Source organism: Chrysochloris asiatica, unplaced genomic scaffold (assembly GCF_000296735.1).
Source record: "Chrysochloris asiatica unplaced genomic scaffold, ChrAsi1.0 scaffold00050, whole genome shotgun sequence".
NCBI lineage: Eukaryota > Metazoa > Chordata > Mammalia > Afrosoricida > Chrysochloridae > Chrysochloris > Chrysochloris asiatica.
Window position 1 is genome coordinate 11,104,322 of NW_006408568.1, and position 13,201 is coordinate 11,117,522.

Sequence of the window (13,201 nt, forward strand, 5' to 3'; positions counted from 1 at the left end):
ATATATACATACATATATATATATATATATATAAGCTTCACAGGTTTTGCTTTTCTAGAGGACACAGCCTAACACACCCACAATACCTTATTGTGAATAAAAATTTTTTACCAAGAACATCTCCTAATTTAAAACTACCATCTCAGACGAGGCCTCTGTTTGGAATCACTATGCCATTACCCACTCCTTTAGTGAACACTGCTAATTATCTCCCAACACCCATTCTTTCTTTCTTCCCTTATAATACAGCCCCTGGTTTTCACCTGGGTTGCTGTTGTTGTTAGGCGCCATTGAGTTGGTTCCGATTTACAGTGACCCTATGCACAATAGAATGAAACACTGCCCAGTCCTGGGCCAACTTCACAATTGTTGTTACATTGGAGCCCATTGATGTTGCCACTGTGTTAGCGCATCTTGTTGGGGGTCTTCCTCTTTTTCTCAGACCCTCCACTTTACCAACATGATATCCTTCTCCAGGGACTGGTCCAACTGACAATATGTCCAAAGTATGAGAGACAAAGTCTGGCCATCCTGGCTTCCAAGGAGCGTTCTGGCTATACTTTTTCCAACACAGATTGGTTTGTTTTTTGGAAGTCCATGGTACTTTTGGTATTCTCCTCCAGAGTTTATGCATTCCATTTCCTTCTTGACAATTAGCAGTTTTCCTAGGATTTATACTTTGTACATTCCATGTTCCGATTAATAATGGATTTTTACCACTATTTTGCTTCATTTTTAGTTATGCCCCATCACAGAACCAAGGTCCCGAGGGCTTTACTCCATTCTCGTCATCGTGGTCAACTCTACTTTGAGGAGGAAGCTCTTACCCAGTTGTATTTTGAGTGCCTTCCTGAGGGACTCATCTTCCGGCACTATATCTGATAGTATTCTGGTGCTCTTCATCATGTTTCAACATTCAATATTCTGGTGCTGACAGTATTCCACTCCTCTTCATAATGTTTATTTTATTTTTTTCTTTTCTTCATAATGTTTTAAGTGACTAAACATTCAGAAGTAGTCTATCTCTCTTTCTTCCTAGTCTGTCTTCAGCTGAAAGCTCAGCTGAAACCTGTCCACCATGGGTGACCCTGCTAGTATTTAAAATACCATGGCATAGCTTCCAGAATCATAGCAACATGCAAGCCACCGCAGTATGACAAAGCGACAGATAAGTGGTGGGTACATGGGTAAATGACTAAAATAGGACATTTCCAAGACTTGCTTGTAGCTGGGTGTGGTCATGTGACTGATTTATGGTCAATGGGAAATCATCCTTAAAAGGAGGAGGCATGCCCATTTTCCTTCCAGTCCCTGGAGAAGAACATCAGGCTTGCTAGTGAATCCGTGAAAAGAGGAAGCTCCTCAAAGAAATGGACTGACACAGTAGATGCCACAATGAATCAAACACAGTAAGGACTGGGAGCATTTCTCAGGACCAGGTAGCGTTTCATTCTGTTGTACACAGGGTTGTAGCAAACTCAAAGGCACCTAACAACAACAATAACCTTCTAATTGGAACACAGAGGTACGGGCTGGTGGATCTCAAAACAGAAGTTTGTGTTGAAGATGGCAGAGCCCATAGAAGGAACTCTGATGATTTAGAGTCTCCATACCTTTTCTCCTTTGGACTGTCTCCTATATGAAAAATAAAATTTGTATTACTTAAGTAATAATAATAAGTAACGTTATCAATAAGTAATGTTGTCGTCGTTACTTCCAGCCAAGTTAATGCTGCCCTAACTCTAACAATCATACCAACTCCAATCTTACGTCTCTGCAAGCATAGTTTCTAACTCTGTGCCTAAATTCTATATCTGAGCTACCCAGTTCTCTCCCATAGGGTTTCTGAGCTCTGTCTCTGCTGATTTCCTGAATAAGGAAGACTGAAGAACAATCAATGCATTTGAACTATGGGGTTACCAGAGAATACTGAATATGCCATGCCAGAAGAGCAAATAAATATCTCTTTTAAAAAGTACAGCCCTTAAAGGGAGGATGGGGAGACTTCATCTTATGTACTTTGGACATGTTATGAAGAGATGAGAATCCCTGAAGAAAAATAGCATGCTTGGTAAAATAGAGGGTGAATGAAGAAGAAGACTTCTCAGTAAGATGGATTGATGCCGTGGCTACAACCATGGGCTCATACAATGGTACAGGACCGAACAGCGTTTAGCTCTGTTATTCACAAGGTTGCTTTGAGTCAGAATGATTCAACATCACAAAATAACACAACAAATATACATCTATTATCCCATCCAGTGGTTCTGCAGGAAAAAAGACTGGAGAGCTAATTCTATAGAGGTTACAGGCAAGAAAATCCTACTGGGAGTGTCAATTCTGTCATGTGGTGCTACTAAGAGTCAGAAGTGACTGGGCGGCACTCACTAACAAACACATGTATCTATCCTAAGGAGGCTCTGAGTGGCACAAACAGGAGCTCACCTACTATCTACAAGATTGTCAGTTCAGATCCACCTAGAGGTATCTTAAAAGGAAGGTCTGACAACCTGTTTCCAAAAGATCACAGATATTGTAACCCAAGGAGCTCTGGTATCATAGTGATTACGAGTTGGGCTGCCAACCTCAAGGTCAGCAGTTCAAAACTACCAGCGGTTCCGCGGGAGAAAGATGAGGCTTTCTACTCCTGTAAAGATTTACAGCCTTGGAGACCCTGTGCAGGCTCACTATGAGTCATAACCGACTCCACAGTACTTAACAACAACAAGATACATTACGGGTCTACTCTGAAACACATGGGCTCACCATGAGTTAGAATCAGCTCAATGGCAACTGCTTTTTGTTATAAATTTATCATAGACTAGTACATTGTTGGTAGCGTAGTGGTTACGAATCGGGCTGCGAACCTTAAGGTCAGCGGCTCGAAACTATCAGCCGCTCCGCGGAAGAAACATGAGGCTTTCTACTCCCGTAAGGATTTACACCCTCAGAAACCCTGTACAGGGTCGCTATGGGTCGGACCCGACTCGACGGCACTGTTTTCCCCTCCCCTCCATTCTCTTATTGTTTTCTATCACGTTAAGTGATCCAAGAGGCTAACCCCTAAAGTTTTCATCTCTTAGGTTCCTTTGCCAGCTGATCCGGTTTAGTCTCTTCATGGCACACACACACAAAAAACATCAGCAGGTAGGAGGAGAGACAGATGGGAAGGTTTCTTAGTCTACCCTCTCCTTACTTTGATACTTCAGTGAGGTCACTGGTTACATTCTTTTATGACTATTTTAAGAGGAGGTTCCCTCTTCCTGGTTCTACTGTCTCTCTAAGGTTCCTTTAACGTTGTTTTCATTTCTTGCCTCTTAAGATCTAGGGTGGTAACGGGCTTCCTGCCATTGCTAATTCCCAAGTGGCATAATATTCCTTGGTTTTCTTAACCTTGCCCACCCCTCTGCAATAAGGCCTTCATTAAATTCTCCTCTGAATTCCTTCTGAGTGCACCTTCCGTATTCTGCTGGGACGGTGACTAATAAACTTACAGTATAATGGTTTGGTTATCTGTTTCTCTTCCACTCGAATGGAAGTTTCCTACAGGTAGGGACTTCATTTTATTTTATTTTACTTTACTATTTATAGCATCATAGCATAATTTTTGACACATGAGCATTTGTTGAAGCTTGAATACATGTTAATTAACACATGCAAGAAACCAACAAAAATATTTCCTGTTAGTATGTTTTAATATTTTAGACTTTGTATTTCAAGCATTTTATTTGGTATAAATAAGACTTTCTTTCACCTCTGTCTGCTAACCATTCAGATCCTCATCCTCAGCAAAACAATGTTTAGAATGGCAATTTGTAAAAAAAAGAAATGATTTGTTTTATTGTTGTTGAGAACATACACAGCAAAAACACACCAATTCAATAGCTTCTAAATGTTCAATTCAGTGATAGTGATTACATTCTTATGAGTGCTTCCTCCCACACTAACATAAACTTATGCCCTCTAATGTTCCTATCTAATCTTTCAAGTTGCTGTTGTCAATTCAATCCCATATTGTTGTTACAGGAGCTCTGGTAGCATAGTAGCTAGCGTAGTGGTAGAGTTGGGCTGCCAGCCTCAAGGTCAGTAGTTCGAAACTACCTGCCATTCAATGGGAGAAAGAGGAGACTTTCTGCTCCTGTAAAGATTTACAGCCTAGAAAACCTTTTACAGGGTCACTATGAGTCAGAACCAACTCCACAGCACACCACCACCACCACTGTTAAGTGTCATTGACTCTGCTCTGACTCATGGTAGTTATGTGCCGTGGAGTCCGTTCTGACTCATAGTAACCTTGTACTGGGTTTCTGAGGCTGTAAATCTTTACAGGAGCAGAAAGTCTCATCTTTCTCCCGTGACAGCTGGTAGTTTCAAACTGCTGACCTTGCGGTTTGCAGCCCGATTCGTAACCACTACGCTACCAGAGCTCCTTACTCATAGCGAGCTTATATATGACCTTGTGGTTGGCTGTCCAGTACTTACCCTACAGCACCATACCAGGACTTCTGATCCTATATAGATAGTTCCATAAAAGAGCATAAATCTCAAGGCAAACATTTTTTACTAGTTAAAATATTGCTTGGTTTTCCGAGGACTTCAGGGAACATTTTTGGTTAGGGTTAGAGATTATCTCAGGGCAATAGTTTCAGGGGTTCATCCAGCTTCCATGGCTCCGGAAAGTCTGGAGTAGATGGGCATTTGAAAGTATCAGTAAACAATTTTTTAAAAACCCACAAAGAGGAATGCATTTTTGTCATTTCAACCATTTTTACACCTACAATTCAGTGACATTAATTACATTCATCATATTGTGTAATTATAACCACTGTGTGTTTCCAAAATTTTTCATCACTCTCCCTCTTACCACCCCTGTTAATATAATTTTTAATTTCTTAGGGGAATGGATAAAATTGTATGTATTCTTTGATCAATATAAAAGTTGAAAGCTTTTTTTAAAAAATATATATATAATGAAGAGCTCAAAGAACCTCAAAACACACTAAAATATTCTTACTGAAAAACAAAAAGTGAGTCAAAGTTGTTCTTAGCAAAAGTCCTCAGGCACATAGAAGAGCTACAGCAGCCCTCATCAACCTTAAATTCCAGAGTAGGTAGAAAAACGAGATGGCTGTGGCATCCTGTCCTCTGGATTGCAGGTACTTGAAGAGCCTGGGTTGGTACCGAGTTTATTCACTCTTTCTGGTTTAAAATCTAGGAGGTGCCTTTGACTCCTCCCTTTTCTCAGACTACATAGACACCCCAGTTTGCTGATGCTGTCTTTCAAACTTCTCTTCAACCATGCTCTGCCTTGCGACTGCTGCAAAGCTAATCTTGGCCCTCATTACCTCTTTCTGCATTTTGTAAGTATCCTAAAATAGCTTCACTGATTCCAGAGTGTCTTTCTTAAGTCCTTCCTGGCCTTAGGCAACCTACCCAAGCTCCTTTCCCAATCCTCCCTAACAAACATTCTCCACCATAGATAGCCCTGCCTTTTTGCACTACAGGCTCGCTTGCTCAGTCCTGTCTCTGCCTGTCCCTTTGTTTATGTTGTTCCCCATATCTGAAATGCCTTTCCGCCTCTTCTCTGACTATCCAAATCTCAACCATAGTTCAAGTTCAGCTCAGAATTCACCATGAGCTTTCCTTCAGCAGTTCTAAACAACAATAATTGCTCCCTTTCCTGGCATGCCATACCACTCAGTTATAGAACTGAAGAATTGCAAAGAACCTTAGTAATCAGTGAATCAAAGCACTCATGTAATCAAATGAGAAAGCAGATCCAGGAAAATAATTAAGTGACCCACCCAAGGTTATACAGGTAGTAAGTGATAGAACAGGGAATAAAACTAAAACTCTAGTTTCCATCAGTTTTTCATAATTTCCCCATCCTTCCAAAGATGTAAAGAAGCACAGATGACCCTTAATTGTTGTCATTATTATTGTTGTTGTTAAGTGTCCTCTAGTCAGTTCCCATTGATAGCTACCCTGTATAGGGTTTCCAAGGAGTGACTGGTGGATTTGAACCAATGACCTTGAGGTTAGACATCTAGTGCTTAACCTATAATGAATGCCACACCAGGACTCCTTGCAAATCTTTGTTGTTACATGCTATCAAGTTGGATTCAACTCACAGCAACGCTGTGTGGGGTTTCCGAGGAGCAGCTGGTGGGTTTGAACCACCCACCTTGTGATTCAAACCAACCTTGTGGTTCAGTGCATTATCCTGCAGCACCACATCAGGACCAGTGCTTTTCCATTACACTATGCCATTTCTTTATCACAAATCTTTGCATATCATAGGAATATGCTTGTATCACTTATCTTTGCTCCATACAATGAAGTTGTATCTCCCCATAGAGATTGAAAGATTCTTGAGCTTTCACACCATGCTTTTTTGTTTTATTTCTTTGGTATTATTATAGCAAATAATTGGCAAAGTTTTTAAAATCTTTGTTCCATTCCTTAAACTAAATTGACTATCTTTTGAAGACTCCGTGGAGCCATGAATATAACAAGCACATAGTAGGTACTTTAGAAATATCAACTAATTGTTGTTGTTGCTAAGTATCTTTAAGTCTGTTCCGACTCATAGCAACCCAGTATAGAGCTCCTGAGGCTGTAAATCTTTGTGGGACAGAAAGTCTCATCTTTCTCCTGATGACTAATTGCCTGATTATTATGCCCTGAATGATATAAATGTTAAGTGTTTGGCTACTACCTGAAAGGTTGGTGGTTCAAATATATCCAAAGGCTCCTCAGAAGAAAGGCCTGGTGATCTGTTTCCAAAAGATGGCCATCACTGAAACTCCTATGCACAGTTCTACTCTGAAATACATGGGATTGTTATGAATTGGAATCAACTGAACAGCAACTGATAAATTAGCTGAGTAGAAGATGAGCATATCAGACATTCCTTCATTCATTCAACTAAAAAGATATTATGCAGCAAGCACTATTTAGGCACTAAAGATACACAGATTACGCCATGGGACTACCCTTCGAGGATTCAGTGTTTCAAAGAAGCCCAACATGCACACAGCTCAACAGTACAAAAAAATAACAACTCTTCTAGATATGTTCAGTGGGATGAGTATTGGGAGACTGTCACAAGAGGCCACTTTTGAAATGAGTCTTGAAAGATGGACACAGTTTCATCAACCACAAAAAAACAAGCATCCAGGAATCACAGTCAGTAGAAACACAGAGGCAGGAAAGTGTGCGTGATGGTAAGATGAGTAGGTGCCAGGGCTATGTTTGTGTTTCAGAAGGTAATGGTGGGAAATGAGTCTTGACAGGTAGGTTGGGTTCAGTTTATAGAGAATCTAGCAAGCAGAGCTGGAGTTTGGACTTTACCCTGTAGGCAGTAGGGAATCGGGAAACATTTTTAAGGAGGGAAGTAATAGAATCAGATTTTTTTAAAATTGTGATGAATGACCTCCAAAGAACATTCTGGAGGCAAAGAAACCAGTTGGGACACAATTCCAGGCCTGGTGCTATGGGTTAATGCACCAGACAGCAAAGCCGTTTGAACTGCAAGGTTGGCAGTTCAAGCTCACCAGCTGCTCCTTGGAAACCCTATACAGGGTTGCTATGGGTTGGAATCAACTTGACAGCACTTAACAATAACAACAACAACAACAGGAAAGAAAGGTTCCACCAGATGGAAGGGTCAGAGGGAGACAGAAAAGGAGTAGTAGAAGGGCAAGGCGATTTCTTTTCTCTTTCAATTAGAAAAGATACACACGAAATGGATTATTTCAAATTCTGTGCTGATATTCTAAGCATTTGGGGCGATTTTAATTTGACTATAGCCAAAGAATATATCCTGGACTGTGCATAGGCTGGGGCTGGTTTGCAGGTTCCCAAGTTATCAATCTCAAGCTACCTGGACAGTGTGCAAGTACAGGGTCATACTGAGTCATGTTCCTGTATTGCATAGGGGAGTGTGACCAGCCCCACTTGCCAGATTACCACTCATCTTCAACAGTTCTGCTGGTCACTACATTTCTCCATTCTATGCTATTCCTCTGAGGGTGAGATCCATAGAGGAAAATGGCATTCTTACAAAGAGAACATGAAATGATGAGTATGAGCTAGAGCAGATGTTATCATTTCATTTTCCAAGTGAAAAACTTGAAAGAACCACGACATGCATGTTACTTATCATAAATGTGGTTATAGTAACACCTTGGTGCACAAATGATAAAAAGGACATTGCTACCAATGAGCCATTGGATACCACCGAACAAGATGTAAAGGATGGCAAGCTTGCTTATGTGGTAAATATCTGCCCTCACAAGGATTATATATGGAATCATGGTACTCTCCCCAAGATTTGGGAAGATCCTTGTCAAAAAGACAGCTGTGGAGATAATAATCCTATTGATGTTTGTAAAAGAGGCACAAAGATTTTTTCTCATGGACAAGTTACCCATATAAAGATCCTTGGAATTTTGGATCTTGTTGATGAAGATGAAACAGACTGGAAATCAGCTGCTATCAATATGAATGATCCTGATGCTTTAAAGATTCATGATATTGATGATGTCAACTACAAACCAGATTATTTGGAGAATACACTTATTTAATTTAGACTTTATAAAGTGCCAGAAGGAAGACTACTTTTAAAGGGGAATTTAAAAACAAGGCTTTTGCCCTAGCTATTATTAAATCTTATGACTTTTTGAAAAAATTGCTTATGAAGATGTATGACATAGGATCTATAAATTACACAAGCATGCAGGTGGGTGGTAGCCCTTTCTATGGCGCTGAAGAGGAAGCCAGACCCTTAGCTGAAGTAATGTTGACTTCACTGAGTAAAGAAAGCAATAAGGAAGAGCAAGTGTGGCACTGCCTTGACAAGTCATTGAGATATTTATAATTTTGCCATCAAGACTTCAATCCTGCTGCTCCCCTAAGTGTTAGAGACAGGCAGGTGTATGAGCATTTGCTGACTGCCTGTTGAAATGTCTTTTACCCCCCTGAAATTTTTGAAATATGCAGTATGTAAATAAGCACTGACATTTTTGAAGACAAAAATAAGAATATATTCTGTACGGTTTCAATAATTTGAAGTTTTTTGAGACTTGTTTTATGAACTATGTTAGTAAATTTCCAAAGTGCACTTAAAAGAATATATATTGTACAGTTGTTGGCTATAACGCATTAAATATGTGAATCAGGAAACAAAAATAAGCTATACAAACTTAGAAAGACAAATATAAACATGTAGCAATCTCTAGGTAATAGTAGTACAGATCATTTTTCTTTTTAACTTTCTGCTTGGTATTTTTATATTTCATACATTGAGCATATTTTACTTAGAAAAAATAAACATTACTTTAAAAATAGCACATGACCATAACGTTGCTGCTGTTGTTTGGTGCCATCGAGTTGGTGCCACCTCATAGCAATTCTATGCACAACAAAATGAAACACGGATGGTCTTGCACATTTTGTCATGTTGGAGCTCATTGTTGCTGCCACTGTGTTAGTACATCTCATTGAGGGTCTTCCTCTCTTTCACTGATCCTTCACTTTACTAAGCATGATATCCTTCTCCAGGGACGGATCCTTCCTGATAACATGTCCTAAGTAAGTAAGATGTAGTTTGACCATCCTGGCTTCTAAGGAGCATTCTGACTGTACTTTTTCTGACAGATCTCTTTATTCTTTGGCAGTCCATGATACTTTTAATATTCTTTACCAATGCCATAATTCAAATGCATTGATTCTTCTACCATTTTCCTTATTCATTGTCCCACTTTCACATGCATATGAGGTGATTGAAAATACCATGGCTTAGATCAGGTGCACCTTAATCCTCAAAGTGAAAGTTTTGCTCTTAAGCAATTTGAAGTTTTGTGCAGCAGATTTACCTAATGCAATACATCATTTGATTTCTTGACTACTGCTTCCATGCACATTGATTGTAGAATTAAGCAAAATGAAGTCTTTGACAACTTTAATCTCCATTGATCATGATATTATTTATTGGTCCAGTTGTAAGAATTTTCATTGTCTTTACATTGAGATGCAATACATACTGAAGACTGTAGTCTTTGATTTGCATCAGGACTTCAAGTCTTCTTCACTTCTAGCAAGCAAGATTGTGTGTCATCTGCATATCACAGGTCATGATAGAAGACTTTAACAATACAAAAATGAGTAAGTGGGGGGAAAATGTAAATTATCTTAAAAAATGTTCATATTATAACATTAGGAAAATCCCAAACATTTTAAGGGAATAAGTCCCTGGACCTGAATGCTCAGAACCATAGTCTCTGGGGACTCAATTGGGCATAAAATAATCAGAAAGATACTATTTTACATCCTGCTTTGGCAAGTAGCAATTAAAGTCTTAAAGCTTCTGAGCAGCCATTTAGGGTGCAACTATTGGTTTCTCTCCATCCAGAGCAAAGAGGAGTGAAACAAATCAAACATTCAAGGAAACAGCCCAAAGGACTAATGAATATCGGTGTGTATGACCCTGAGACCTAAGAACTAGATGGTGCCTGACTACCACTGCTGACCACTCGGAAAGGGATCACAATAGGAGGTCCTAGAGAGTGGGAGGAAAATGTAGAACCAAACTCACAATCATGAAAAGATCAAGCTTACTAATCTGATAGAGAATGTTGTTGTTGTTGTTAAGTGCTGTCAAGTCAGTTCCGACTCACAGCAACCTTATAAAGGGTGCGTTTGAGCTGCTGACCTTGCAGTTCAGACTGACCTTGCAGTCCAGTGCTTATCCTACAGTGCCACACTAGGGCTCCCCCAAGACTATGTGCTTTAGACACAGTTCAGGTCTGGAAATGAACTCACCTTCATGGCTCAACCTTCAGACAGGCCTATGAGGTGAGCACAAAAACCAAGGAGGTATACATTCCTTAGCACAATCAACTCTGTGAGATCAATAGTCCAGAGATAAAGTTCAAAGACAGAAAAGAATAGGAAAGGACCAACTGAAACAGTAAACACAGGGAGGAAGAAGGAAGAGTGCTGTTAACTCAGGGGGATGGCAATCAAGGTCACAAAACAAAATGTGCATGGATTGCTGAATGGAAAACCAATTTACTCTGTAAACTTTCACTCAAATCATAATAAAAAGTTTTAAAAAATGAATTTTTTATCTTTTTTCTTATAAAGATAATATATAATCATACTAGACTATTTTAAAATTGAATCAACTTTGAGCATATTGTCAGGAGGGACCAGTTGTTGGAGAAGGATATCATGTTTGGTAAGGTGGAGGACCAGAGAAAAAGAGGAAGACCCCCAATGAAATGGATTGGCCAAGTGACAGCATCAATGGGCTCAAGTGTGGCAACAGTAGTGAGGTTGGCCCAGGATCAAGTAGTGTTTCCTTCTGCTGTGCAAGGTCGTTATGGGTCGGTACTGACTTGATGGCACCTAACAACAAGGAGCACTGGTAGCGTAGTGGTTACGAATTGGGCTGCGAACCGTAAGGTCAGCAGTTCGAAACTACCAGTGGTTCCGTGGGAGACAGATGAGGCGTTCTGCTCCCATAAAGATTAACAGCCTCGGAAACCCTGTGCAGGGTCGCTATGAGTCGGAACCGACTCCACGGCACATAACAACAACAACAACAACGTAGCGAGGAGATGCATGGGTGGGGGAAAATCAGTAGAGAAACTCACCACATTTTTATTGTCTGTCTTTAATGATAATGGTTAATTATTATTATTTTTCTAAACATTAGCCATGCACCAGGAATTCTTCACTCATTTAATTCTCCTAGTCAAACTATAAAGTACTTATTATTTTACTCATTTAACAGATGAGCAAATTGAGGCATGGAAAGATTAAGAAGCTAGTCCAAGACAAAAAAAGATTGTAAATGATGCAGCTGGGACCATGCATTTTTAAACAACTTTATTGGCATGCAATTTAAATACCATCATGTATTACTTTTATAACTTTTTAAAAACCACATTTATTTGTTTGTTTAAACCTCACACAATACTCCAGTTCCTGGTGTGGTGCTATAGGATAAGCACTGAACTGGTAACTGCAAGATCAGCAGTTCAAACCCACCAGTCACTCTTCAGAAATCCTATACAGGGTCACTATGAGTTGGAACTGACTGGACAATACTTAACAACAAATTAACATTTTGATATGTTTCTCTCCTTCCTTAAATGCTACTTTACATATTTGAGATCTCCTTCGCAGAGGAAGGGATGGGAGCCAATTCATCTCTTAAAGGTGATGAGAAGGATGGGTTCAAAACCACAGTCAAGACTAGCATAGAGGAACAGAAGAATAGAGGGAAATAGGAGCAAACTGTAAGGTGTGGGTACGGGGAAGAAATTAAGGAAGATGGTCATTGGCACCTCCCTTTTTCAGCAATATGTGACGGTATCTGTTGAAAATGAGAGAAAGGGTTACGCCAGAGTCAGTCTGGGACCTTGAGGGGAATGGGAACAGTTTAGAACAGCTCTGGTGAGAATAAGAAAGTGTGTTAAAATCCATCCGTCTGTGAACAACATCTTCAAGAAAGGGCCAAAACTATTAAATGAGGGAAAAAACAGCCTCTTAAATAAATGGTGCTGACACAACTAGATATCCATTTGTAGAAAAATGAAACAGGATCCATACCTCACACTATATTAAAAAACGAAATCAAAATGGATGAAAGACCTAAATGTAAAACCTTAAACTATAAAGATCATCAAAGAAAAAATAGAGTAAACTAAGGAGCTTCGAATTATGGCCTGAATATAGTATCAAACATAAGTAAAAATATATAAACAGCAGAAGATCAACTACACAACTAAGACGTCCTAAAAATTAAACAATCACGTACATCAAAATATTTCTCCAAAAGAGAACCTACAGACTAGTAAAACATTTTTGGCAGTGACATATTTGACAAGGGACTAATCTCTAAATTTAATAAAACATTGCAATATCTCCATAACAAAAAGACAATCTAATTTTTAAATGGACAGAAGACATGAACAGACACCAAAGAAGACATTCAGGTAGCAAATAAATACATGAAGAGATTAACACTTAGCCATTGGTGGTGGTGGTGGTGGTGGCGGCGGCGGTGGTGGTATGCCTTCAATGAACAGACACCATGCAGTCTCCGCTGTGCATCATCATTCAACAGTGTTTGCTTCCATTCCCTGTTTTTGTTTTTTGGTGGTGGTGGCGGCGGCGGTGGTGGTTTGGG

General features: G+C 39.6%; 1 pseudogene; it reads left to right on the forward strand.

Annotated features, from left to right (window-relative positions):
* The first annotated feature begins 7,920 nt into the window (after positions 1-7,920).
* Positions 7,921-8,881, forward strand: LOC102825982 (annotated as a pseudogene).
* Positions 8,882-13,201: the final 4,320 nt, after the last annotated feature.